We start from the raw sequence: 24,508 nt of genomic DNA on the forward strand, positions 1-24,508 counted from the left end.
TGAATTCCAACAAATGTAACATGTTCGACTTACACAAATATCTCAATTTGTCCACCACCCAATGCTCCTTTATCTAATTTTTTTCTTTCCACTGGAAGAAACCTTGAGACAAACTTGATTGTTATAAACTGTAACTTTGGAAAATATCTTTCTGTTGAAGGACCTGAATGAACATGTTGAAGAGCTGCCACACATAATTCCATTTTATAAGAAAGAATTAATCTACTTAGTTACACCATTAATCATTTAAAGGACTCTATAAATTAGAATACCTTAAAAATTGGAGATAGCCAAGCCCAGACTTAGATGTCACTATGGACCTCTGCATCTCTCTGATTTCATTAGTAGTACAGAAATAGGTACACATGTCCGTGAGCACACTCACACATCTGTCCATCTATCCATCCCATTTCCCCCTTTAAATCTCCACCATCATTTAATATGGGTCTCCATCTTTTCTTATCTAAATGTTCTTAATGAATTCTTACTAGGTCTTCCTGAATAGAGGTTCATCCCCTTTTATTCTGCATCTCCATGTGTTCAAAATAATGTTTTTGTAAATAAATGCTTACACATTAATCTCACTTTCATTACTTTTTTATTCATTTACTTAATATTGATTGAGTACTAAGATGTATGCATTTCTACTTAGATTGCCATATAAATGAGCATAACCACTAAGTTTAACAAACTTACTTTAATGTGAGAATTAAACATATAAAAATAGAAAAGTGCAGACATTCTCCCTTTGTACATAGGGTAAAATCCAAACTCCTTGGCATGGCATGAAAGGACTTAGTGAAATTTTAGAAGTTATTAAACAGATGCTTTAAAGAGAATTTGAGAGAAAAGCAATGATCATTAAGAGCCAGCATGGGCTCACAAAGAATAACTTCTTTTTTGATAGAGTTGCTAGACTGGTAAATTAGATGAATTTTATGGACAAACTTTGTTGATTTCAGCAAAGCTATGCTTGTCCTCAGTAATGTTCTTTCAGTGAGATCCTTGAAAGAATATTGGGTAATATTAGTGGGACGGCAAAATATTAGAATGAGAGTTGAGAGATATATAACAATGAAAGGTCTTCAGATATTTTTTACCACGTTCTACCTGATACTTTTAAAAAGTATAAAAGCAAACTAATACGATTTTAAATAAAAAACTGATTCAAGTGACTAAAGTGATTAAATGCATTAAATAGAAGAGCCAAAATTCAAATCAACAAAAGAAGATAAGAGATATAAATATATTTATTGTAAAACTTCATGCCAGGCAATGTGCTAGAAAATTAAAGTATAAATTGTTTTTTCACCTTTTTAATGGGCTTAAGAATAGATATTATTGTGCATCCATTTTATGGATAAATAGTTCCAAGTTTCCACAAGTTAGAAATCTTGACTGAAGCCAGTCATCTATTAAAAGTAGTAAAACTAGTTTCGGAACATAGTCTTCTTTCTTAAAAGTGCATGCTCTTACCATCACCAGCAATATTTTCTGTTGAGATTGAATTGAAACAAGTTTTAAATTATACATTTTGTGTGTTTATTCACATAATTTATGTCACTAGCAGTGTTCCAGAAATATGATTTCACAAGAGTCATACAAACAAATAAAATGATAGCCACATTAAATGACTGTAACTTCAAACTGTGGATATCAGAATCCATTAGGAAATCTTTGGTTATGTGTAATTGAAAACCCACCTCACCCTGGCTTAAATTAAAGGAAAATCTATTATCTCAGCTAAAATAAAATCTATAAGACCTTGGATCCAGACTAGGTGTCATAAATACCCAGTGTTGTTCCCAAGGTCTTGGCTCCTTTCTATTACTTCTACCACTTCTCTTTGTCCTCCATCCTCAGCTTTTGAGCTTTTCCCTGCCTCTTCTCAGGTAAAGGTGATTGCAGGGATTTCAGGTATAGCTTCAGGTAGTTCTAGGCATTTTTTATTTTTTAAAAACAAACAAATAAATATATTTTAGTTTCTTACTCTGTGGGGAGAAGAGTCTTCTCTCTGAAGACCAAGTAGATCAGAACTAGCTCAAATGCTCACCCTTAACCCACAAACATGTAGAACTAGATCATAATTATCTTAGATCACATATGATTTCCCCCTGGCTCTGGAGATGGGGTCACCCAGCCTTAAGTTTTTCTAAGGGAGTGGAGAATATCTAAACAAAATCAGTCTGTGCTACAAAGGAAAAGGAAAACTGGATGTTTTGACAGTTAAAGATGTTGACTACAACACCATATACATTGGGTTGGCCAAAAAGTCCATTTAGTTGTTTCTCCATAAAATACAAGATAGATTTTTCATTTTCACCAATCATTTTATTGATTTGGATGTTTTGAGTATGTCATCTACCTCCTGTTACTGGCTTCTAGTGTGTAGAGTAAACACAAAACCCTGCTGCTAAAAATCTGCGTAAGACAGCCCTCCAGCAAAAAACTTGTTTGGCTAACATATCAATTGTACCAAGAAACTTCGCAAACCACTTTTCCCACATTTGATCAGTCACAGCACCTTCTCCATACACTGCACAAATCTTTTTGAGTGTTTCAGTTGGGTTTCTATCTTTCTTGAAATTAAAGGATAATACACTGAAAATGTTGCTTATTTTCTTCCATATTCAATATTAAAATGGCTGAAAATTCACCAATTTTGATTTTTTTTTGTTTTTAATGCATGCTGATATGACAGCTGTCACAAAGCAAACTAACAAAATTGTTTTAAAAGAAGTTAAAGACAACTAAGCACTACTAGAGCCATTGTATGGAAAAAACTAAATGAACTTTTTGGCCAACCCAATATAAATTACTCCCCAAGTAAATTCAGTTTCTTGCTCTGTTGACATAGGTGGTCTTTGATTGTAAACTAAACACTATAAGGTGTCTGTAACTAGTGAATGTCTTTGTTTTCACCTTATGCCTAGTCAATATACTTTTGAGATTTATTCCCAGAAATCCACTTAATCAAATGCATAAATGAGCATTATAGAAGTGACAGCAGATTGTGTAAAAATTGTTTTGGGGGAAAGGGAATGGGTAATGTTAAGTTAATGTAAATAAATTTCCTGATAGTTAAAAATTCACTTTATAAGTCATAATAAATAAGCACAACTTATTTTATTACTAATGTTATTGCTTTCATTGTTTCACAACTGTCATTTTCAGCCATTAACCCCAGGACTCTTCCCTTTTTAAACAGCTTTTCCAGAGAGTGTCGAAACTTTCTTCAGTAGTGTTGACAACTTTTACCTACTAAACATTGGCACAAAACTTAATATTGCTTACCAAAATTCTAGTTCTGTAGTTAAAATGAACAACCCTCCTTTAGAAGTTGTTTATCCACTTTCCTTGTTACTTACATGTATGTACCACTCAGAACCGCCACTCAATATTTCTTTTCAAAGTTTCCTCCAAATACACGAGGTATTGCTTCAAGGAGGAATCTGAGGAGAATACATTTTGAGGGCATCTCGTCTATTCCAGTACACTTCAGTGGGACTCTTCTCATGACTGGACACCACCATTTTAAAAGACAACATCTACATCAGTGAGGCTTGTGGAAACTACACCCACTGCTATGAAAAACAAGAAAAAAATCTGAAGATGAAATGAACAGCAAAAATAAATAAAAATTATTTTCAAATAGTATTTGAAGAACATGTAATCCTATGATACAGTATTAATTTAATGTGCAATATTACTATTATTTACATTTTATATATGCAAAAACAAAGGCTTAGAACAGTTAATAGCATATGGGAGATTGCACAGCTAGTTAATGACAAAGCAGGTATTTCGACCCTCATCTAACACCAGCATACAAATTTTTAATCACTAGGCTGCTTGAAGAACCTTATCTAAAACATTCTTCCTTCAGTAAATTTAGTATAAAAGGCAGCTTCAAGGATATGAAGTGCTGTGATGAGTTGATACAGACATTTCAAAATTTATAATAAACCTAATATTCTTATTTTTCCTGAACACATGGTCAAAGCATCCACTTGCATTTCACATAGTAAATATTCAGCATGAATTTATTATGGAAAAACTAGCTCTATAATTAATATTAACTATAAATTTAAATACATAGTATTAACATTGTAGCAATAACTCTATTATAAAATGACAGTATTTTGAGTCACATTGTAACAAGTTTATTTATTGTGAGTAAAATCTGAAAACTATAAAGCTTGTATATCAATACATATATTATTGTACCTCTGCAGTTTGGATTTTTATTTAATTTCCAATCTCCTCAGGTTTTTGCCCCGACTCAAGAAATTATTCAAATTTACCTTGTCTCTATTTCAACCCCGGAGTGTCCCGCACATGTTAATACATAATTTAAATTAATAATTTATTATACACTTGCCTTGTGAAGAAGAATAAAACATTTTTCAGTTACAACAGAGTGAAATGATTAGAGCTAAAATGCACTTCTATTTCCCCTGGCTCTCAGTAATATAAAGAGCAGACACCTTAAAAGAAATTAGCCAACTTCTTCTCTTTCTTTCCCTTCTAGTAAACAGCTTACGTAGAACAAAATCTGCATTATTTGCACCTCTCAGAACATCTGTTTCACATGAATCTGATTATTAAATGGTGTATTTGATTGTCAGGCTCTTCTAGTATTTGGAGATGAAACCAGAGTATGTAAAGCTTTTTCTGCTCGAAGAAAAGAGGTGAATTAGATGGTTGTTGACGTTATTAGATATTATTATGATTTTCTCCCCAGCATTTATCTCTGATAGTATCCTCAGAAATGGAACTCACCTTTCCATATCATAACTAGAGCTACAAAAACTATACAGATGAGAAATAATTGTAAAATTTATAAAATTTTCTAGACAAGAGAATGGACAAGGGTTTTGAGACCTTTAGAGAAACTGGTAGCAAGAACTCTAGACAGGCAAGTCCTTACAGGGAAGAGATCAATTTAAGAGAAGGAGTAAGGAGAAATTAAAAGTGAGGAAACATGTATGTAGATCTCATCCTGAAAACCTAAGTCCTTAGTCTCTCTAGGGGTACAATCAAACAAAGTGGAACCAGGCCTTATTTGTCTACTCGTCTTTGCCCAGTATTGTACAACTTCTGTAAATTCCAGAATGCCTAGAGAAATCAATATTTCAACTTGTATTAGTGTCCACTAATTAAATTAAAATGATCTTTCCAAACCTGAGAAATAGGCAAAAGTATGTGAATTGATATTTTTAATTATATTTGAAAATTGCTTTTAGGGAAAAAAAGGAAAGAAATTTGTAACTGGCATCTCTACTAATTAGCCCCTGACACTATCAGTAATGAAATTTTCTTGCTCAGTATGTCTGATCAGCAGCCTCTGATCAACAGCTTCAGTTGCATTGCTTATTACTTGTTGCTTACTACAATTGGTGAAAAGCCACAGGTTCATCATTTATTATTTCCGATTAATGATCCACACCTGGCATCCTCAGACAATGGATCCTACCACCTAACGCACATGATGGTACAAGTAGGATATTTTTAAAAAGATTTTATTCATTTATTTTAGAGAGAGGGGAAGGAAGAGAGAAAGAGAGGGAAACATCGATGTGTGGTTGCCTGTCATGCACCCCCCTTCTGGGGACCTGGCCTGCAACCCAGGCATGTGCCCAGACTGGGAATCGAACCAGCGACCCTTTGCATCTCAGTGTGGCACTAAGTCCACTGAGCTACACTAGCCAGGGCTAGGATAACTTTTTTTATTCTGCAATGTAAATCAAGCAGCCTGATACTATCCTTGTAATCTTATGCAAACAATTTACTTCACAGCTTCATAAGTTCTTTCCCCACAAACTTTTGTTAAATCATTTCACAATTTAGTCTTCTTGCTGGTTCCATTGTTAGTGAAATTTTCACACATGCTTAAGATCAATTTCCTTAAGACATTTGGTTTAGTAGGTAGATAAGCTTCACTTCCTCCCACAACCAAAAGAAGGATAAAACCAATTTAAAAGCAAAAAACAAGGAAAACTGCTAGAAAATCATACTGTATGGAAGTCTGACAACCAAGGAGTTAAATAAAAAACATTTATTCAGACCGGTAGGAGGGGCAGAGAAAGGAAGCCCAGGATGTGCACAAAGTGGCTGATGGACCCAGTGGGCAAGGCGATGGCTGGTGGACCAGGATATCCCACATTTGTGTGCAGATGAACTAGGAGGAACAGACCGCACAACTCAGGTCTCCAGCGTGGGAAACTAAGGCCTCAAACCTCTGGCTGTAAAAATCTGTGGGAGTGGCAGCAGCTGGAGAAACTCCCAGTCTCACAGAAGAGTATGTTGGAGGCACTCACATGATCCTATAACATATACAAGCCCACCCACCCAGGAATCAGCATCTGAAAGGGCACAATCTATGGAAGTGACTGAAAATGGGGCAAGAGCCAAGCAACTGGCATTGTTCCCTCTCTGACGCCCCCCAACATACAGTACCACAAGCATCAAGGTGAGTTGCCCTGCCCTGGCAAACACCTAAGACTCCGTCCCTTACAACATAACAGAAACACAAGACAAAGAAATATGGCCCAAATGAAAGAGCAAATCAAAACTTCAGAAAAAGGCCATCATAAACAAATCAACAAACAAGTGTTGGAGAGGATGCAGAGAAAAGGGAACCCTAGTGCACTGTTGGTGGGAATGCAGACTGGTGCAGCCACTGTGGAAAACAGTGTGGAATTTCCTCAGAAAACTAAAAATGGAACTGCCTTTTGACCCAGCAATTCCACTTCTAAGATTATATCCTAAGAACCCTGAAACACCAATCCAAAAGAACCTATGCACCCCAATGTTCATAGCAGCACAATTTACAATAGCCAAGTACTGGAAGCAACCTAAGTACCCATCAGTAAATGAGTGGATCAAAAAACTGTGGTACATTTACACAATGGAATTCTATGCAGCAGAGGGAAAGAAGTAGCTCCTACCCTTTGTGACAGCATGGATGGAACTGGAGAGCATTATGCTAAGTGAAATAAGCCAGGTGGTGAGGGACAAATACCATATGATCTCACATTTAACTGGAACATAATCAACAAAAGAAAAAAGCAAACAAAATATAACCAGAGGCATTGAAATTAAGAGCAATCTAACAATAACCAGAGGGGAGAGGGACGGGGACAATGGGGGGAAGGGTTTCCAGGAACTACTGTAAAGGACAGGTGGATGAAGCCAAGGAAGAGGGTGGAAGTAATGTAGGGAGGTGAGTTTGGCTTGGGTCGGGGGGAGTAGTGGGGGGAAAATGCAGACAACTGTGATTGAACAACAATAACATAATTTTTCTTAAAAGAAAAAATACAAAAATAAACCCTCCAGAAAAAGAAATAAGCAACAAGGAGATAGCCAACCTGTCAAATGCACAGTTCAAAACACTGGTAATCAGGATGCTCACTGAAATGATTGAGTATGATTGCAAATAAAGGAAGAAATGAAGTCTATGCAAAGTGAAATGAGAAAAATATGCAGGGAAACAACAGTGAAGTAAGAAACCAGGACTCAAATCAACAATTTGAAACAGAAGGAATAAATAAGCATTCAATGGGAACATAATGAAGAAATAAGAATTCAAAAAAATAAGGAGAGTCTTAGGTACCTCTGGGATAACTTTAAACATTATAACATTGAAATCATAGAGGTGCCAGAAGGAGAAGAGGAAGAGCAAGAAATTGAAAACGTATTTGAAAAAATAATGAAGGAAAACTTCCCCAATCTTCCAAAGGTACTAGACTTGCAAGTCCAGGAAGATCAGAGAGCCACAAAGAAGTTGGATCCAAGGAGAAACACACCAAGACACATCATAATTAAATTAGCCAAGGTTAAAGATAAGGAGAGAATCTTAAAAGCAACAAGAGAAAAGGAGAAAGTTACCTACAAAGGAGTTCCCATGAGACTATCAGCTGATTTCTCAACAGAGACCTTACAGGCAAGAAAGGGCTGGGAAGAAGTCATGAAAAGCAAGAACCTACATCCAAGATTACTCTATCCAGCAAAGCTATCATTTAGAATGGAAGGGCAGATAAAGTGCTTCCCAGATAAGGCCAAGTGAAAGGAGTTCATCACCACCAAGCCCTTATTATATGAAATGTCAAAGGGACTTATTCAAGAAAAGAAGATCAAAACTATGAAATGTAAAATGACAATAAACTCACAACTGTCAACACTTGAACCAAACTTAAAAAAAAAAGCAAACAACTAGAACAGGAACAGAATCACAGAAATGGAGATCACATGGATGGTTATCATTGCGGAGGGGGCTGGGGGAGAATGGGGGGAAAGCTACACAGAATAAGAAGCATAATTGGTAGGCACAAATTAGACAGGGGGGAGTTAAGAATAGTATAGGAAATAGAGAAGCCAAAGAACTTATATGTACGACCCATGGATATGAGCTAAGGGGGAGGGAATGCTAGAGGGAGGTAGGGTACAGGACAGAGGGGAAAAAAGGGGGTGAAAAAAGTTGGAAATTGTAATAGCATAATTAATAAAGTACACTTTAAAAAGACATTTGGTTTAATAAAGGGTAATCTGTATGGAGTCATGCAGAATAACTCCAGAACAGTTTTTCAGGGTTCATCGGAAGGGGCATTGGTTACTTCAGTAAAGATTTAAGAGCAAGCAGAAACCACCTGCAAATTGACCATATATCTGTCAAGCCTAACAAGGAGGCTTGTCCACTTCTGTGTAGACATTCCACGGAGCTGGAGTTTCAGATAAAATACAGTATGCCCGGTGAAATTTAAATTTTAGATACAACATTTTCTTTTACTTCACCTATATTAAAAATGTATTTATTGTTTATCTGAAATACAAATTTAACTGGCATGCTCTAGTTCACAGGTTAGAGAAGGAAGTGGCCTGGAAACATGTTCCACAACTTGCCTAACAATCTTTCAGAGGCTGAATGACATCATTCAAAACATGTTCTTCAGAGGAAAAATAGCAAAATGGACCTAGAGCCACTAGAATGAAAAGAGAGGTGCTATAAGGGTGATAAGAGGACTATGGGGGTTCAAATTGGCTACCTCCTTTTTGGGGAGACTCAGCTCTTTACAGAAGTTTAAAACAGAATACTCAAGCATGGGCCCTGCTAACCACTTCACGTCTCATCAGAAAACAACAGCAAATAACAATTCCCTTTATCCATCTGTATACTAATGATTGCAAATGGAGGCATGTATACAATGTCACATGGAAATGACTTGGGATTCAGACTGTAAATTTTTTTCTCTCATTAGCTGGCTAAAATAGAGCATATTATCTAATCTCGCTAAACTTCACTTTTTTAATTTAAATCAGTAAAGCAATTCTGCCCACCTAAGGGTGGCAAGGCATTTTCACGTAAATAAAGTGCATAATTCAGAGCTTGAAATATATTAAGCACTTCATATAGTTTACCTAGTATAACTAAGATATAGCTATAAAATATGTTGGCTATTTTTTTACATCTAAATAGATGTTTTTAACCAAATGGTACTTCACTTTACCAGAGTATTCTTTACTTCTAGGGCAGTGCTATCCAGCAGACTAAATACTTTTTAAAAATTATTGAAGGAATAAATATATTCAGATAATTCAATTTAAGCTTACATCTCATTGTCTCACAACAACTTAAAGCCAGGTTCTGCCACCATGCCTCAGACTTTCAGAACATCATCTCTGGGCCTAGAGAAGTTGTTTCTATAAAGATATATTTTAATGTGCATGCATCTATTGAGAGACTTCTAATTTCTACTGGTCTTACTTAATTTCAATTATTTATCAGTGCTGGAAGACAGTTGCAAAATTTATCTCTTAGTTAAATATCAATATGTTATTCTAAAATATAGATTTCTCTTAAGTTTTCTTCTCCTATGGGAGTTTAAGCTATCTAATTTATAAACTATTGGAACATGAAATTAGTATTTTTCATTTCCAGATTAAGAAGAAAATTATTCTGAAAATGGAAAACATTTCACTAGGATTATATAGTAAATTATAACTACATTATTGCTAAAACTATTGTGTTTATAGTGTAATTTTGTTTTCATTATTCATAATTAAAATGGAAATATTAATGAAATAAAAAATTCCTTGCCTCAATTTTTACATTTAATAATTTTGCTTGCATTCGTGTGTGTGTGTGTGTGTGTATATATATATCAACCATAACTCAGTAGCTAGGAAGGATAAATAAACTTTCTCTTTCACAATAGAAATCTAAATGAAACTGACTTCATACATCCAGTCTATTCACAATAGGAATTGATGATCTATTATTTCATCAGATTTAAGACTTCTGACAAGAAAATATGGTAATTCAAAAAATTAAACTGTGTGAATGAGCAAGATTAAATTTTATACAAAAACAAAAGGAGAGAGAAATCGATATTGCTACTGGACAAATGTTTTGACGAAGCCTTAGAAAAAAAAGAATAGACGCTAATCAAACAAAGTATCCTTCATGGACTGTATACATGCAACAAAGAATATATGTGAATAGCTGATGTTAGAGTAATAATGAATAATAAAGCCATTCAATGCCAACTCTGATTTACCTGATTGTTATTGATTCTTTGATTGGATTACGTATGAGCAAAGTGCATTGGTAAAGCACTAAAAATATTTCAATTATTGAATTCGTCAAGATCTATCACCAAAAATGATCCACTAGCAGCATTTTGAATTACCTACAAGGGGGCTGTATCAGAATGATACACTGTAAAGAGAAAAAAAACTGTTATTAAAAAATGGTAATAGGCATAGTACCTGAGCATTTTTATGTGAGTAGCCATGTGCCAAATGCTTTGGTTTTCATTTTCTTGTTTATTTTACATAAAAACACCAAGGTAAGTATTATTGTTATTTCCATTTGATAGATAAGAATACCTACTTAAAGATATCAACTCAATTACTAAAGGTAAAGATACTAACTAAATTACATGACCAATAAGTAGAAGGGCCAAGATTGATATCTAGTCATCTACTTATCTATCTCTCCACCCCAAAACTCCTCCGATGTGGGTTCTGCCTGATTCAATTATTTATCAGTAGAATAAATAGAGATACTCAACCCTGGAGGTAATTATAGTACTACATGAGGAAATATTTGAAACCTATGAAAACTGTAGTGTCTAATACCATTAAATATTCTATTATTAACAAATATGAAGTTCAGGCACTGGGTTTACTAAAAAAATTAGATATGATTTAAACTTCCTAATATTTACAGTATAGTTTGACAACATATATAACCTAAAAATAGAATATAAAATGCAAGTTTTATAGAGTTCAAAAGAAGGAAAGATTTAATATGAAGGAGAGTGGTCAGGAAAGACAAGAAAAAAACTCAAATAGGCAAGAAAACTAGTGTGAGTCATTTTAAACCAGTGTGCCAGGATTAAGCAGAAGCATTCTGGAGAATTAATGCAACTTAAATAGCTAAGTTTTGTGCAATATACAACAGTTTATAATTCTTCATATCCTGACCAATATTTTTAACCAATAAAATAGGTGAAATATAATAGCAGTTATAATGTACATGGTTTTAAAATATTGATTTTGCACATTTTTGTAGGATTAAACACTTGTGATTAACTTTCTGTGAAGACATTTACCCAATATTGTCTCATTATGTGCTATTACTTTGCCAAGTGTTTATTCTTTATTAGTTAGAGAAGCATTTCATGTGTTAAGATATTAGTCCCATGTGGTATGAGTTGCAAATACTTTTCAACTTAATATTTGTCTGACTATGCTTATATTGATTTTGCTATAAAAATTAAAAACATATCTTTGTTTTAATTCTTTTATGGACTCTTAGTTTTGTGCCATGAAGTGAAAAGTCCTCCTCCATTTTGAGATATTTTTTTAAATTATTCTTTCCTGGTTTCTCCTAGAATTTTTTTGTGATTTTTATCTTTATTTTAAACATTTGATCTATATGGAATCCTCCCTGGAACAACAGTGGAGTTTAAATTTATGTTTTTCATGGATCTACAGAATTGTTGAAATATTATTTATTACAAAAATGAAACTTCAACTTTATCTTTTATTAAATTTCTAAATGTATTTGGACATACTTATAGGTTTTATCTCTACAACAGTCTTAATTTATGCATCAACATTACAAGATTTAAAAAATCTTTATAATTGCATAATATGTGTTATAATATCGTCAGGCTAGTCTTTTGACATTATTCATTTTCAGAAATTTTATGGATCCTCTTGATTGCTTATTTGTCCATATGAACTTTAGACTCAGATTTTGGAATTAGAAAATGTCTTATTTTTACCTGAGATCCCCTTAAATTTATTGATTATGTTAGACAATTTTTCAGCTTTGTTATATTGAGCCTCCTGGTTTTAAAATAGCTATAGGATAACTAAGGTCTCTTAATGTTTTCTCTCTTCAAATCTACAACCAACCTAAGACATAGCAAAATAACCTTGACAGTCTAGCCTGATGAGGAAGATTGGTGCACAGGTTTATCCTGATTGCGCCACTCTCTGCACCTGTATGAAACTGGCAGTCTGTTAGAGGCTGTACAGGCGGGGGTTTCCAAACTTTTGCCAGCTCCGGGCCACACTGGAAGAAGAAGAGTTGTCTTGGGCCACACATTAAATACACATACACTAATGAAAACTGATGAGCAAAAAAAAAAAGGTTTGAAGTAAGTTTACAATTTTGTGTTGAGACACATTCATAGCCATCCTGGGCCACATGTGGCCCTCAGGCTAAGGGTTGGACACCCCTGCTACATGGAGGAATGAGTTTGGTCCACAAAGAGGCTGGGGTAACCCCAGGTGCCTGAATGAGGTAGAGAAGAGAAAAAGAGGCTTGGTGTCCACAGCCAATGAGGCCTGAGGGGAGTCCAAGGCAGCTGAGAGAAAATGCCACAGTTACCAGAAGCCTTACCTAAAGCCAAGGAACAAACCACACGCCCAGCAGCAGCACTGAGTGCAACAGGGGCAGCTTAGCAAGTGGCCCTGCAGGGGCCACACTGTATTTTCTGTACACATTTTCCTCACAGTGTGAGTTAAATGTGAACCAGCACACCCCAGCCCAATTGTGTTACCTTTATTGTCTATTTCTCCTCTTTCAGAATATCAGGTTTAGGAGTGTGGAAACTCTTCTAGCTTAATTTCCTATTTATCCCCATCAATTAGAACACTACCTTGCAGTTATTAAGCACTCCAGAAAACATTTTGAAAAAATATATGTAAACATATATTAGTAAGTAAATAAATGAATACCAAATCATGAGTAAGTGGAATGATATTCTGCTAAAGGTATTACAGCTGATTATTGCATTCCATTAATTTATTAGTGAGATGAACCCTAACAAAGCAGAAAACAGAAAAGCCCCAAAGGTCAGATGTGTGAAGAGAGGTGTGTAAGAGTTAAAGACAATTATGCAATTATTATTTTGCTTAAATAGAATTATGTTTATCTATATATTCTAGGTGAAGCCAAAATTATTACCTAAGTAAAATTTTTACTTTCAATTTGTTTGCATGGCCTTGACCACAGTATTTGCCTGACACACACAAATTTTTTTTTAGTTTTATGGTCATTTAAAACCTTAACCTTTCACTTTTCTCCACAAAGCAAATTGGAGTAAGCATTAACTTTGCTTATTATATTGAAAAAAATATGGTCCAGATAAAACTTTGCTTTCAGCGGCTAATGTACAGTTTCTTATTCATGTGTTCATTATAAGTGAACTTGACCATTGCAATAGTTTCCATAATCGCTTCCCTACCATTAGAACAATTTTTGATGATATCACCCTCATGCTTCACTTGCTTAATTAGACTCTAGTGCATCAATGAGTCATTTTAACTTTCTCCTGTGAAGGTTCCTCATGCCCAGGGCTCACCCCTGTCTCTAAGTTTTATGCTGTCTTCTTAGCCAAGGCTGTAAGATATTCGAGTACAATTGCTTTCTAAGCAATTTAAATACATTTTGATTGATAACAAAATATATCTTTACCCATTTCCTTGATATTCTCTGAGCAGGGAAGGGATGTGTTGTTTTTTGAATACCTACCATGTGTGAGATTGTGTGAGACCATGACACATTCATGGTTTCACCTAAGATTAAGATATTATTTTCTCTATAGTTTATTAGTAATTTCTCACTGCAGAAATTGAGGATGAAAAAGCTTACAAAGTAGAAAACAAAAATAACCAATATTTTCCTCCCAACTCAGATGTAATCATTATTAATATTTTGATGTATAATTGTATGCAGATATATTTTACATTTTTGTTATTGAATCATTTTATTGTGATTTAATAACAAAGAATATAAAATATATCTATATACAATCAGGACTGTTATTCTATTACAGTTGTCCCAACTTTCCCTCCTTTGCCCTCCTCTGCCAATCCCACCTCCTGCTCCCACAGTCAATCAACTCCCACAATCCTGTCCATGACCATGTGTCATTCATACATGTTCTTTGTCTAGTCCCTTCCCCTTCACTCCACCATTATCCCCTCCCCCTTCCCCTCTGGTCACTTTCAGTCTGTGGTTTCATTCTGTTCATCAGCTTATTTTATTCATTTTAGATCCCTCTTATAGGTGAGATCATATGGTATTTGTTTTTCACTGATTGGCTTATTTCACTTAGCATAACAGTCTCCATTTCCACCCATACTGTTGCAAAAGGTAGTTGTCCCTTCTTTCTTTCTGCTGTGTAGTATTCTATCATGTAATTGTACTACAGTTTTTTGATCCACTCATTTACTGATGGGCACTTAGGCCATTTCCAGTGTGTGGCTGTTATAAATATTGCTGCTATGAACATAGGGGTGCATAGGTTCTATGTAGATGTATTTAACACATGTATGTGATTGTGCTGTTCATGTAGTTATCCGCTTATGAAACAAAGAGTTTTTCTCATTTTATTAAATGACTGACAGCTGTCAGAGGGGAGGGTGGTTGAGGGGACTGGATGAAAGAAGGTGAAAGGATTAACCAAAAAAAACCATTTATACATAACACATAGACACAGACAAGAGTGTGGTGACAGCCAGAGGGAAAGGGGGGTGGGTGGTAGGTAGAGGTGGGCAAAGGAGGAGGATGGAAAGAGACTTTGCTTAGTGTGATAGAAGCACAATGCAGTGGGCAGATGAAGTTTTTTTGAGTTGTATACTTGAAACCTGTATGGTTTTGCAAACCAATGTCACCCCAATATATTCAATAAATAATATTTTTGAAATGGTGTTTTTTAAGGACTGTGCAGGTTCTATTGCAAAGCTTTTATCCTCTTTTAAATGGGCAATCAGAATTACAATTGATGAAATTAAAAGCATGAGTTGAAACAAAGACCAAAAAAGAACTTTGGAGATATAATCTAAGATAGCTAATCTCATGATATGAAACTCAGGTGTTATGCTTGGTTTAATTTAAAAACTGACTTTAAAAGTATGGTTTTCTAAGCTGAAAGACAATTGTGTGATAACTCTCTATAACAAAGAAAATAGTGAATTGTTATTATCTAACATTTTATACTACACATGAAGATGTTAAATTAAAATGCTTGCAATATAAACATCATTTGTGTTTTCAGTAATATATAATACCTGAGACCTGTTGGAGGCAATATAATTTTTCCTTTCTCCTTAAGTAGTGTAAAATTGCATTACATTGATTTTTTTTAATTTTTTAAAGATTTATTTATTTATTTATTTTTAGAGAGAGAGGAAAGGAAGGAGAAAGAGAGGGAGAGAAACATCAATGTGTGGTTGCCTCTTGTGTGCCCCTGATTGGGGACCTGGCTCACAACCTAGACATATGTCCTGACTGGGAATTGAACTGGTGACCCTTTCGTTAGCAGACTGGCACTCAATCTACTGAGCCACATCAGCTAGGAAGTGCATTATATATATATTTTTAATTTAGATCAGTTTCACAATGACAGCAAGCCAGATTTATAAATTATCAGCTAATTCCACCAGTTTAAGTGGGAGGCAGTGGGATTAGAGTGGACATGGGAGGTGGGGCTGGGTAAGAAAATACACAGTGATGAGGGAAATAAATTTGCCAATATGTTCACTCAAGGATGGTCTTGTCCAACTCAAGAAAATTATATGCATGGAGCTCAGATTTATAGGGTTATTGGTAATAGGGAAGTGTGAAACCAGAAATCTGTCTTATACCCAGAAATCTTTAAACTCTTGCTTAAATTCCTGCTTTATTTGTTTGCTAAGTGGCACTCAGGTACTCTTGGGAAATAGCATTAGTCAAAAGTTAATGCGATAGCAGTCATCAAACACAGGAGAGTTTACGTCAATATTAGCCCACAGTTAGGAAGCAAGTGAAAGGAATTCCCTGTCCACAGCTGTCCTCAGTATGCTGCTGAATCCAACCAGTGGAAAAAAAGGAAGAAGAAGAAGGATTAACAAAAAAAGGTTGATAGAGACATTGTCTATGGTTTCACCCTATATGATGATTTTGATTTCAGTTTTAGTTTATTTTATTCAGGTTCGAATTCTCTGGAAAAAAAAACAGAAAGTTAGCAAATATTAAGTGGAAAAGCTGCTCCATTGGAGAAGACCACCATTAAATTTTTGGTAAAGGCTTAGGGACTTCAAAGGAAAGGAATTACATAGTTTATAAGTTTATTTTCTAGGAAACTGTTTTGCTGGTGGTAGTAGTAAAACTTCTTTGAGACAATTTGGTAGAGCAGAGGGTTAACACCAATGTAGTGCTCAATAAGACTTTGTTGACATGTTCTTAGCAACCTCAAAATGTGACTATCATTTGTGTAGTTGTATGTGTGACCCTCTCAGACAGGCCAGTGTTTCCGAGAGTTTATTCTGAGGTAAATATGTGGAAATCATACATTGCTCAAGAGTAAGTTATGAACACAAAACTTTAAATTGGACAACTATTCTAGAAAACCAATTTCATCTCTGTTAACAGTTTGTAAAAGAAAAGTTTCTCTTTATCACTCTTTTCTTTAACATTTGTAAGTATATGGGGCACTTGAGAAACCAGATGATTCTCAGGAATAATCCAGTTTGGTAAAACAACTCCAGAGCAAAGACATTACATGAGAATTATTCTCCTTGACTGCTTCTAATAAGTATAAAATGACCGCAAATATAAAATCATCTAATAAATACATAACTTTAAATTAGCACATGCAGTCAAACATACAAAGGATTATATAGCAGTATTTTGGTAAATCTGTTCTTGACACTTAAGTATGTTTATTATTATTTATTAGTTTGTTTATTTTCTGCTATATTTACTGAGTAGAAACAGAGGAAATGAAGAGAGTGTTAGGCAAAATAAACAACATTTGATATGACAGATTTAATCAGTTGACACAAATATTATAACATATCAGTACTTTAAATAACATGGCCTTCCATTGCTTCTCAGGGGATTCAACACAAGAAAGAGAAAAATCTTCCTTCTAAAATGACAGCTGCTGGTAATTCTTTATAGTCACACATTTTGTCCCTTCTAAAAAGTACAACAAGTCCTTCATTTTGTGATGTTTCTCTAAGGTGAACAGATCTGAACTCACATTTCTGATAATTCAGCTTTTGCACAGTTAGTCAAAGACATTGCAAACTCAGGGGAATAAGGATTATTCTAAAGCAAAGACTATGAAAGGCCACAGAGCAGGAATACGGTAAAAAGTATTGAGTTAAAAGATTAGCATTTATCCCAGATTATCACAAAAGTCACCTATGTATTCGCCTGGTGTCGGTGCTTCCTCCAGATGCTCAGATGCTCAATCTATCTTAAACTGCTCATAGATTTATTCTTCCTTAAACACATTTTTGTTCCTACTGTAGCCACAAGTAAAATGTTCAACAGCTCCTTATAACTGAAGTGTAAGTGCTATCCCCTTAACCCTCTGGCCATTGCTTATCTCGCCACACTTCTTGAACCCTCCTCAAATATGTAAACTTTCCACATCAGCCAGACTGCACTATTTTGTTTTAGTTTGACTTAAAGGATTACTATCTTCCTACCCTTGCTCATAAAACCACTATCACACATATGTCAGAAGTGTCCAGCTGTGTCTTCATATATCTCCTTATCATGAATGTCTTCCCCAATGAGAGTAACTTAGAACTCTTTACTTCTGTAACACTCTGCTCGTAGTGAATAAGAAGTTTTGCACCATCCTGGCCTATTCCCTTGAGGTTATAGTAGGGTGCAGCAGCTAATTACTGTTCCTACTTCCTGGGTTTACAAGTACTTCCTTATTACTCGGTAGTCAACCAATGGTTAAATACACAATTATTGAAATATTTACCCCAAAGTCTGAATAGTTATATATATTTTGAGATATGGATAATGTAAGTAAAGCAGAGAACGTGTTCCAATTGTCTTATAAGTTGTACTTTACAAAGGTCACAAGAGAGTCCATCAGAAAGAAGCATGAGGTAGGTGCCTCTGCACTTGCTGCTGCCTGCTGGCATCCTTGCCCTCCCTGGGCATGCCCAGTGTCTTTTTCCTTTATGTTGTGAGAGTTTATTTGAGTCAAACTGATGGCTTGTGCTGTCGAGCAAGATTTTAAGTGCTCTCCTCACCTTGTGCCCTGTTTTTGTAGGACAGTAGGTGGACAATATTCAGCACGATAAACACCTTATCTGATCTTTAATAAATGTTTTATTATTTCCCATGGCTGTATTCACCTGGCTCAGATGTTTCTGCTCAATAATTTTTTTAGAGGTTTAAAGTTTAGACAAGTGTATAAAATAATTTAGAATGAATCCACACTGCAAGTTGAATGTTTTAGAGACAAACAATATATGGAGGAAAGTAACTAGCATGTGTTGAGTATTGGTATTCTAAGTGCAAAATTCTTCTTATTTTTTAAGATTTTATTTATTTATTTTTAGACAGCAGGGAATGGGAAGGGGAAAAAAAGGGGCAGAAACATCAGTGTGTGGTTGCCTCTTGCACACCCCATACAGGGGGCCTTCACTGGGAATCGAACCAGCTACCCTTTGGTTCACAGGCCCACACTTAGTCCACTGAGCTACACCAGCCAGGGTCTAAGTGCAAAATTCTTTATGAATATCTTATTGATTCCCAATTTTTAACAGTGAGAAAATGAAAACTCAATATGTTTAACCAACCTGCTGAAGTTACATGGTCAGAATGACAAAGCTCATATTTCTGCTCAACATACTGCTTTTAAAATAAAATACTATTTCTTTTGAGTAAATACCTAGGTGAGATCCAAATGAGTTGTATGATAGATGTATTTTCAGTTATTTTTAGAAACTCACATGATTTTTCAAGTGATTGCACAATTTTACATTCTCACTAGCAGTTTATGAGTATTCCAACACCACTACATTTTGTCATAACTTGGATATTTAAGTCACTAAAATTTTGGTCACTCTAATTGGTATATATTGTAATCTAACAGAGGTTTTGACTTGCATTCTCCTATTGATAAATTATATTGAGCTTCTTTATTCTTCTTACTCATACATCTTCTGTGAGTGTCCACTCAAAACTTTTGTTCATTTTTATTAGATTGTCACATGTCCACATGGAGAACTGTACATGAATGCTCATAGCTGTTTTATTCACAATATCCAAAAATTGCTGAACAACTCAAATGTTCAACAATAGGTGAATAGTAAATAATACATATGATATATCCATGAAGTGAAAACTAGACAACAAACTGAAACTGCTGATACATACAGCAAAATAAATGAATCTCAAATTGTGAAGAGTGACAGAAGCCATACCAAAGAGTACATATGACATGATTCTATTTTTCCATCTACTGCATAGATAAATAGATAATAGACAGCAAGAGATATAGATAGAAAAATAGTCATATTATATGTATATGTGTATACACACACACACACATATCCCAGAAAGTACAAATTAATCAATAGTGACAAAAAGGAAATTGTCATTTGCCTGGTACCATAGAGGACATGTTGAGGGTGATGAATATGTTTTGTTGTTTCATCAAAACAATGATGTCACAAGCGTATACATTTTTAAAAAACCTTTAAATTGTACATTTTAAGTGGAAACAAATTATAACTCAGGTTCATGATAGATGAAAAATAGGTAGATACAGATCGAATAAAATATGATTTTAGTATTATCCCCCTCACTATGCCTAATGAGACTAAGGGAAGTGTCTCTATACAGAAATATGTTTACCCTGGTTTTGATCTTATTTCTTGCTACCTCCTGTTAATCTTTTCATTTCCTTGTCATTTACTGATTTTCCCATAACCTCCACTAACTAACATCTGAAAAGTCTCTATTCATAGTTGCTTACATTAAAGACTTTAGTTTATGTTGTTGTAGTCGATGTTGTTTCTAAAGCTATAAAATATTCACTCTTTTTCTGTTTGTTCATAAATGTACAAAATACTTCATTTTAAGAATGGTATTTTCTGCTAATGTGTGCCCTTCAAAATATTACTCTTGAGAATATCAGGAAACACCTTCTTTTTTTTTGCCATTTACAATCTCAGGATGAGCAATTATATATGCATAATGAATTCAACAGGAAGAGGACAATTTTCAGGTTCAGAATTACCTTTAAATAAAGTCTCTCCCATCATGCAGTCATCATAGATAAGCTGACAAAGGGATCAAAAGGGTAAAACACCAGCCCACCTGCAGCTCTTGCATCTTTACCATCTAATGTCCTTTTGCAGGTCTAGTGGCATCATAAAAAGAACATGATCAATACTAAATTGTTTTTAGACTCTAAAGGCAGATGTTTCTAATAATGGAATCCTTGCAACACTCAAGTCACTTCACCGTCTACTCAATAGCCAAGTTCTGCTTGTAAACTGTATCTTCATAACACCAATCATTTTGCCAGAACCTTCTACAAATTATGCATAATATTAATACTAAATAAGCAACTTAAGACTAAATAGTGTAGCTGTCATCTCAAGGAGACTCACTTTATAATTATAATGAACAGAAAAAATGAGTACCAGTAGCTGCCGATATCATATGGTTTTTTAATACTATAGAAATATAAACACTTTTTTATTTTATTATTTATTATTATAATAATTTATTTTTATTGCATTTTTCCATTACCATTTATCCCCCTTATACCTTTTTCCACCTCCACCCACCCCTCCCCACTGTAATCACTACACTGTCATCCGTGTCCATGAGTCCATTTTCCTTTTTGTTGGATCCTTCCACCCCCTATACCACCCCCCACCCTTCCAGAACTGTCAGCCTACTCTCTATTTCTATGAGTCTGTCTCTATTTTGCTTGTTATTTCAGTTTTTTTCATTAGATCCCACATATGAGTGAAATCATATGGTATTTATCTTTCTTTGACTGGCTTATTTCACTTAGCATAATGTTCTCCAGTTCCATCTATACTGTTGCAAAAAGTAAGATTTTCTTCCTTTCGTGACTGAGTAGTAATCCATTGTGTAAATGTACCACATATTTTTATTCACTCATCTACTGATGGACACTTGGGCTGCTTCCATATCTTGGTTATTGTAAATAACATTGCAATGAACATAGGGGTGCTTATGTTCTTTCAAATTAGTGTTTCAGGTTTCTTTGGATACATTCCCAGAAGTGGAATAGCTGGGTCAAAAGGGAGTTCTATTTTTAATTTTTTGAGGAAATTCCATATTGTTTTCCACAGTGGCTATACCAGTTGGTGTTCCTGCCAACAGTGCAAAAGTATTCTCCTTTCTCCACATCTCTGCTAGCACTTCTTATTTGTTGATTATTAATGGCTATCATCAATAAATACTTTTTAACATAAAACAATTCAGTAAATATTTATTGAAGGTATGCATGAATTTCAAGGTAAGTGTGAAAAATAATTTTCTCTAAACTGGCTTAACTACCTTCACAATCAGAAATAAACTGTAATACATATGGAGACTGGTATTAATGTTCAAGAATCAACATAACAGTTTCTTCTTTAAACATCTCTCTCATGCCTGTGAGCTTCTGACACAAGAAGGGAAATATACACAAGAAGAAATTTAACTGAAACTCAGTGGGAAATTTAGCTCAACCATGACATTTTGAAAATGAGTGTTTGACCTGATTCCCGGCTTTAAAAATTAGGCTTGGTGATTTCCACATTTTCACATGTAGCTATGGGTCAGTAAATCACTTGGAGGACTAACTGTAATAAATTAGATGCATTGGAAAGATAGAAATTTGCTCAAGTTAAACTCAGGGTTTCTTTATTCTCTGATCCTGATACTTCAAGTATCTTCATGCCCACCTTTCAAATTAGACCAAAAAAAAAAAAAAAAGGAAGGCCATATACTTTTTCTCCCTCTAATTTTGAAGAGACTGGAAAATTCTCTTCAGAAATCTATCCTTATTTTTCTCACCAATTCTCTCAATACGCCTACGTCTCCCTAACTTAAATATTCTCCCTTTTAATTGGCAGCACAGACTACAATTACAGATATTTTCCAGAGAGTATGATAGATAGATAGATGATAGTTAGATAAATACTGATGTATAGATCTCTGCAACTATCTACTGAGGAAAAGCTTGGTTTGGATAACTGTCTGATAAATGTTCATCTAGTTGTTCTGAAATCTAATCTTAGGCAAAGCCAGAATATTTTAAAAAGTAATTTATAGATTTTTAAGAACATTAATAGATCTATAAAATTGCTTTATTATATTTTCAAAACAAAAGTATTTTTTAAAAATATATCTGTGTATTTTAAGTAAAAATATAATAATTTCTGGTTTGATTTCCTTAAATTTTAAAAATATATCAGCAGAATGATTTCTGTATAGATTTAGGTTTTATACAAATTCAGGTTATAGTGGCTTATGTGTCTCTCTCTATTACAATGTTAAGCACTTTCTGTTAAAAATTTGTTTTTAACATAATTTTTAAAACCTTTATAGGTTATCTTCAAAGCTGCATTTTATGCTAATAAAGTTAAAATTGCCTGCATCTCCAAATGATTCTTCTCTCTAGATCAAAATATTCTAAAATATTTTAATAAAGAAAATATGCTCTCTACTGATGCTGAGATACCTAGTAAGATCAAGTCGAATTCAGCAAAAAGGAGATATTCACATTTTTTTCTATTTTTCATGTTGAAATGTATAAATATTTCAGTCTCAATATTTTACAAAAGATTAATATTGCCTCCATTTAAAATATTTTCTGTTACATACCTTTTTAGAATAAAATACACATAAAATAAGTTGTTTCTACCTACAAAAACTTTGTTTTCCTACATTTAAATAATGCAAATCATAGACTTCATCAATTTTGTTTTACTTTAGCAAGAAATATAAATATATCCAATTAAAAATTTTAAACTCCATCAAATGATTTCCTCCACAAGTCAAGATATTGCAAATAATAATGTAAATTTTCAGAATTAAGTTTATAATCCATTCGCACTAGCATAATTTAATGTGATTATTATTATTATTTTTTGCTGTTACAGGAATAAATTCTAGGCTTTTCCAGTTTGCAAGATTTTTTTTCAGTAGCTGCAATTCACTAAAGGCTCCATTTGTTGAACATTTTAAATGAAATTTTCTTTTAAACAAAAATACAATTAAAATAGCCAGTCGGAAGGTGCTGGTATTGACTTGCTTCCCTCTTCTCCAAGTGCCGAGTCTAATCAAGATTCGGGGAGTGGATCTAATAATGATGTTTTTGGCCACAGCTCTGGAAATGAATCAGAAAATCAGAACCAGAAAGAATCAACAATGAGGCCTTGGATCAGGCCTCAGAACATGGGTCAGATGATAGCAGCTAGGTTTGATTTCATAAATAAGCTTCGATCCTACAGGAAACTGTGATAAAAATGTTTAAATGTTTAGTCAAACAGTTGTGAAATATTTCCTAAGGCAATTTTGTCTATCCATTTGTATATAGCTCAGCCCCAAGAGACAGTTCCTGTGCTAGAGCCCAACATTTAAATCTCTTATGCAAATGAAGAATGTGACTTCTCTTTACTATGGCACAATATCACTTTTCATTTGTGAAAACTGCAGGAAAAATAAACCCAAATGTTACATCATTTTTATGCCATATACAAGGATAAACTCAAAATGGATAAAAGACTTAAATGTAGTCACACAACCATAAAAATCCTAGAAGAAAACATAGGCATAAAATCTCAGGCTCCTCTAATAGCAATATTTTTGCCGATATATTTCCTGGGACAACGGAAACAAAGGAAAAGTAAACACATGGGACTACATCACACTAAAAAGCTCTGCACCTCAAAAGAAACCACCAACAAAATCAAAAGAGAACCCAGTATATGGGAGAACATATTTGCCAAAGATAAATCTGATAGGGGTTAATTTTCAAAACATATAAAGAACTTAAACAAATCAATACCAGGAAGACAAACAATACAATTAAAAAGTTGGCAAAGGACCTGAATAGATACTTCTCAAAGAGGACATACAGATGGTTAATAGACATATGAAAAAGTGCTCAGCATCACTAATCATCACAGAGTTGCAAATTAAAGCCACAATAAGATA

Source organism: Desmodus rotundus, chromosome 13, assembly GCF_022682495.2.
Source record: "Desmodus rotundus isolate HL8 chromosome 13, HLdesRot8A.1, whole genome shotgun sequence".
NCBI classification, from domain to species: domain Eukaryota; kingdom Metazoa; phylum Chordata; class Mammalia; order Chiroptera; family Phyllostomidae; genus Desmodus; species Desmodus rotundus.